At 39.0% G+C, this 6,285-nt stretch overlaps 1 pseudogene; it reads right to left on the bottom strand.

The window, feature by feature from the left end:
- Window positions 1-1,905: 1,905 nt before the first annotated feature.
- Window positions 1,906-2,214, bottom strand: LOC102429637 (annotated as a pseudogene).
- Window positions 2,215-6,285: the final 4,071 nt, after the last annotated feature.

Genomic DNA, 6,285 nt, shown 5'->3' with positions numbered 1-6,285 from the left:
CCCAAAGAAGTGTCTAAGGTCGTAATTAGCTTTTCTCCTTATCTCTGGTAAAACAGGCCCACAAAGTTTCCTGTCTCAGTTCCACAAAGGCATTTGAAAAATGATGTGATCACCCACATGGAAGATGTATAAGCTCATTTCCATCCTATTTGAGACTTACTGCCAGCAATGTGTGCACGTTTGTACATTTTGAATAATAATTATGGAAAATTATGGGAGATGCTGTTAGGAAAATTGGTTTCATTAGTCTAGGAAGGACTATTCTTTCAACGTTTCTGCAGGCAGAGGTCTAATATCATAATAAGCATGATTTGCAAAATGAATTTCAAGGCATTTTAATGGAAATTATTTTCTAAACTAGGATGATACACTCTCTCATTTAGAATTTGATTCTGCTCCATTGTGTTCTTAAAAACAGAATCAGAAGTTAATTGAAATTTATTTTTAAAATATTTGATGCATAAAAGGATCTGTTTTTTGAATAGCACCCTAAACAAAGGTATCTACAGACATCCTGTGTTGCTTCTCACTCTTCATTAGCCAACTCAGAAATACTGAGATTTTGGTGAACGCATTCTTTATCAAACACAAATAAGTATAGTATTGCTTTCTTTTCACATTTAAGATTATTACCTCCAGTTGAAATGCACATTTTAAAGTGTGTCATAGCACATTCTAAACATTTCCCCCCACATTTCATAGAGCTCTTGTTTGAGTCTAAAGCTACCATAATAAAAAAGGAGGTCAATTACCTAATGCTCTCTTGCTTCAAAAGCAAATAGGCTTCCCATGGGTAGACTATTGGGGTTGTTGATGATCAAATGACTGTTTTTTTTATCACGCAGAACATTCCTCTGTTGTTATTCTCTTTTTCATATTCCAAGGGAATCCACAAGAGAGAAAGCAGAAAGATTTGTTGGGGTCTCCCCTCACATTCTGTCTGTCCTTAACCTACCTACCCCACAATGATGCAACTGCTCCATTACTCCATGTTCCAGGCTGGCAGTACCCAGCTGCTTCTCAGTAGCTTGGTTTTGGCTGTGGAGTTGACCTAACTCTGGCCAGAAACCATCTGAACATTGATCACTGCTTCACTTTCAACTGGTGTGGAATGTAACACAGGAAGCAATATGTAATTTTGCTTTCCACAGAATTCAGAGTTCTGATTTCTATAACATTACTACAGGGTGTTCCCAAAACTATATACACACTTTAACAGCTGATAGCTCAATTTTGAAAACGAAATGTATTTTAATTAAAACTGCCTTTATAATTATTCAAAGTGTGTATATACATTTTTGGGGGACACCCTGTATAAGGCAGGCTTGTTTTATTATTTTTTTAAACAAGAAGTTTATTTAAACAACAAGATACTTGACTCTAAGGGAAAACTATCTAGGATTTAGATAGGATTTATTTTAGAGTAATTTTACCTACAGATTGCCCTACACCTAACAGCTACATACAAAAAAGTTATAAAATTGTCCTTGGTATTACAATGATAAAAGAAAAACATTAAAATTCTCCAATCAAACGAGATATGCAAAGATTTTTTATGTTGTTCTTTTTTTGTAAACAGGACAAAATAATTTACTAGAATATAAAGATAAGAGCTGAATGAGCATGCCATTAACGGAAGAAGAGGGTATTTCCACAGAACCATTATTTCCCCCATGCCATGTCCATTTGATGTTGATCAAAACGTAGTATTGGCCATTTAGTTTTTAAACATGCAAATGCTTGCACACATACTTTATGTAAAATAAAGGAATGGGGAAGGGGAAAATGAAAGAATAAAGAAAACTATACTGTGGTAGTCAGGATGTGGTGGAACCAAATTGCAGTTTTCTAATTGAGAATGTCTGCTTGGTCTGGAGTTCTGGAGTAAAGTATCAGGTTCCCTTTTTAGTAGACACCTCCTGTCTGATGCTGGAACACATCAATTGTATCTTCATGCTCCATTTCCAACTGTGCAGTTGCATCTGTTTCATTGATTGGCTGGCTGCCCATCAAATTGGAATCTCATCTGCCTCATTGACAAACCCCTTGGTTCACAACAGGCTTTCATTAGTTTACTAAATGATGTATGCCTCTTAATCTTAAACTGCACCACAGAACCATCCTGCTCGGCCACCTTCAAATTAAGGTTATCTTCAAATTAATGTGATCATTGTTCTCAGTCTTGACTTCTTCCTTAGGCTTTTGGTGGGCCATGATGAGCACTGGAGTCTCTTTAGCTGCTGCTTCACAAAAGAGGTACCAGGTCTGCACTGAATGAGCCTGGCAGCCTGTTTTAAATATCTCACTTTGAAGTCAGTCATTATCCGTTTCATACAGGTCACCCTACACGTAGCTGCATCAAGGCAGTACCATAGCTTCAATTTGTACCATTTAACTAATCCTTATCCACTCTTAAAGTCACCATTTTTAAATACCAAGAGGGAAAATTATTATTCAGCATAATAATAAATACTATTATTTTGCATGATAGTAATAATATTGATAATAGCTGCTATCATTTCTCAAGTGCTTATATGGTTTAGGCAACATGTTATATGCTTTATGGACCTTATCTCATTTAATCCCTGCAAAACTCTCATCAGAACGATTACCTTCATTTTACATAAGGGGAAACAGAGGCTCAGAAAGATTAACTTATGCCAAATCATAGCAGTTGATAATTGAGAGAGAGATAATTTGAACACTACTATGTCTACTTCCCAGATTCGTACTCCTGATCTCCAAGCTCATGATTCTTAACCCAGTGTGCACATTAGGATCACAATTAAAGTTGTATCTCTAGAAGTGGACCCAAGCATCAGTAAATTTTAAAAGACTCCCAGGTGTTTCAATATAGCTAGAAAATTCCTAAAGTTTTACTGAAATTTTATTCTTGAAAATATTTGTGGCACAGTTTGGTTACTTGTATAGATTTCTGTATTAGAAAAACTCAGTTTTCCACCTAAGCCTTCTTTGCTACTCACACAAAACACTTCTGGTCACCAAATATGTGAAGGTTTTTTCTCCCACACTAAGCAATTCTCTGTGACACCAGCTGGGTGTTCTATAATTTCACTCAATTCTAACACTATCTACCTGGAGGTAGTGTCAGACCCCACAAGTAAAGGGGTCAGTCCAACAAGACTACCCCTCCCCCACATATACTTCTGATGCCAGTTGAAAGTCCAGGTTATCTATCACCTGTGCTTTTGACCAACTGGCTATAGAGTACTGAGAAATGATAGTAGCTATTATCAATATTACTAGAGGCCCAGTGCACGAAATTCATGCACAGGGGTGTGTGTGTGTGTGTGTGTGTGTGTCCCACAGCCCAGCCTGCACCCTCTTCAATCTGGGACCCCTCAAGGGATGTCCAATCCCTCTCACAATCCGGGACTGCTGGCTCCCAACCACTCTCCTGCCTGCCTGCTTGATTGCCCCTAACCACTTCTGCCTGCCAGCCTGATCACCCCCTAACCACTCCCCTTCCAGCCTGATCGATGCCTAACTGCTCCCCTGCTGGCCTGATTGCCCCTAACTGCCCTCCCCTACTGGCCTGGTCACCCCTAATTGCCCTCCCCTGCCAGCCTGGTCACCACTAACTGTCCTCCCCTGCAGGCCTGGTTGCCCCCAACTGCCCTCCTCTGCTGGCCCGGTCACCTGTAACTGCCCTCCCTTGCCAGCCTGATTGCCCCTAACTGCCCTCCCCTCCAGGCCTGGTCCCCCCCAACTGCCCTCCCTTGCAGGCCTGGTCCCCCCCAACTGCCCTCCCCTGCAGGCCATCTTGTGTCCACATGGGGGTGGCCATCTTTGACCACATGGGGGTGGCCATCTTGTGCATTGGAGTGATGGTCAATTTGCATATTACGCTTTTATTAGATAGGATTACTATCATGCAAAATAATAGAATTTATTATTATGCTGAGTAATAATTTTCCCTCTTGGTATTTAAAAATGGTGACTTTAAGTGTGGATAAGGATTATTTAAATGGTACAAATTGAAGCTATGGTACTGTCTTTATGAAGCTACGTGTAGGGTGACCTGTATAAAATGGATAAAAACACCCCTCTATATTTTCAATTAATTTGCTAGAGTGGCTCACAGAACTCAGGGAAACACTTTCTTACATTTACCAGTTTACTGAAGGATATGTTATACATCCAAATGGAAGAGATGCAAAGGGTGCAGAGCTTCCATGCCCTCTCCAGGGGTACCTCTCTCAAATATCTACATGTTCACCAACCTGGAAGCTCTCCAAATTCCATCCTTTTGGGGCTTTATTTGAGTTATTTTTGTTTGTTTGTTTGTTTTTGTTTTTTATGGAGGCTTCATTACATAAGCATAATTGGTTAAGTCATTGGCCATTGGTTACAGATTCAACCTCCAGCCCCTCTCCCCTCCCCAGATGTCAAAGAGATCTAATCACATGGTTGGTTCCCCTGGCAACCAGCCTCCATACTTAGGTGCTTTTCAAAAGTCAACTCATTTACATAAAATACCTTTATAATCTTCATCACTTAGGAAATTCCAAGGGTTCTAAGAGCTGTGAGCCATCAACTATGAGGGAAGGCCAAATATATATGAGAAATATATTTTGGTCATCTGAATTAGCAAATATATATTTCTCATAAATCATAGCATTGCAATCCAACCCTGGTCTTCTAATATGGATCATTTATAGCAAAACATCACAAAGGTCAAAAGATAATGGCACATTACTAGAATCCCATTTGGGGACTAATAACTATCCAGCCCATCATCATATCTTATAAAAATGTCTCCCAGGGCAAGACCACTCAGGTTTATACACTTCCATTTGACTTTGTCAGCTAAGTCACCATGTTTGATCTTGGGCAAGTTATTTCCCCTGTGCAAGTCTCATTCTTCTTATAATGGAGGTGGACTGGATCAACTCTAAAGATCTAGCCAAGCTGTAAGATCCCAGGAGCAATGGGTGAAATTGAAATGGGAAGATCCACTCACTTAAAAACCTAAAGCTAGATGATTTTACTGGTGATATACTCAGAGCTAAGTCCTTTCAACACATTTTTATTTTCCCAGCTAGACAACCCATTCCACCCTTTGGTTTCCTGATGCTGGACAGAATTTCTAATGGCCCTTCTCCATGTTCATATATAAATCCTTATTCTTTAGACATAATAGCCACTACTACTTCACTGCCTTTTTCACTTTCATTCATTAAACAGATATTTACTTAGTAGATACTATGGGCTTAGCCCTGTTCTAGGAGCTGTGAATATATAATTGAACAAACCAGACAAAAGTTCTGCATACATGGAGCTTATATTCTACAGGAGAGAGATAATTGGCAAATGACTAAATAGATATTGAGTCTCTCTGGTGGGGACAAGTGTCAAGGAGAAAAAGAAGGCAGAATATGGAATTCAAAAGATGGGGATTCTATTTAGATAATGCCCCTCTGAGGAAAGATGGTTAAACAGAGGCTTGAGTGAAGGGAAAGGACGAGGCTATCCAAAGGGAGGCGGGGGTCAATGGGGGTAAAAGAGGGACATTTGTATTACTTTAGACAATAAAGATAATTTTTTAAAAAAATAATATTGCAGGCAACTGGAATAGAACATTTCAAAACCCACACTGCATGACTTCAGTAAGGGATGGCCAGCACTAAAGCTAAAGCCCTGCAACTTGGAGATGAGAATAGTTCACCTTAGCCTAACCTGACCTCTTTAGCTCCTACCACCTCCAGTGCTGTCACTGTCACATACTCATTAAAGCAACCTTTGAAAGAGGTTGCTTCTTTAACTAAAGAAGAAGATTAACATACACAGTAATAATTAAAGTCATATTAACTATCAGAACAGAGATAGTCAGATAAACAGGGCATCTGATCTCAGCTCTACCTTGTAAGAGGTGTTTGACCTTCACTTTTACCTTGTCTGGAAAATAAGAAGAGTAGTGAGCTAACACATAAAAGCTTTTTCAATATGTGGTACAAAACAATTGTTCAATAAAATAAATATTACAATTCAAAACATGGGGTAGAAGGGGAACTGGTCCTTGAGACAGGAGTCCTGGAATAAAGTTCCAGTTCTATCACTTAGACACTTGATTATGAATAAGTCACTTAATTTTTCTGAGCCCCACATTCCTCATCTCAACAATAGAAGTGGGGATGATAGTTTATGCTTGACCATGATGGTTGTTACATTTTTAAAAAATTTAAAATTACACAGTTCAAACCTTTGGGTTTTTTTTTCAATTAAATGAGAGAATATGAAGGTAAAGGATAAGATGTGACCTGA

Source organism: Myotis lucifugus, unplaced genomic scaffold (assembly GCF_000147115.1).
Source record: "Myotis lucifugus unplaced genomic scaffold, Myoluc2.0 scaffold_2, whole genome shotgun sequence".
NCBI lineage: Eukaryota > Metazoa > Chordata > Mammalia > Chiroptera > Vespertilionidae > Myotis > Myotis lucifugus.
The sequence above is the reverse complement of the archived record's forward strand: the minus strand, read 5'-3'. Positions and strand labels throughout refer to the sequence as shown.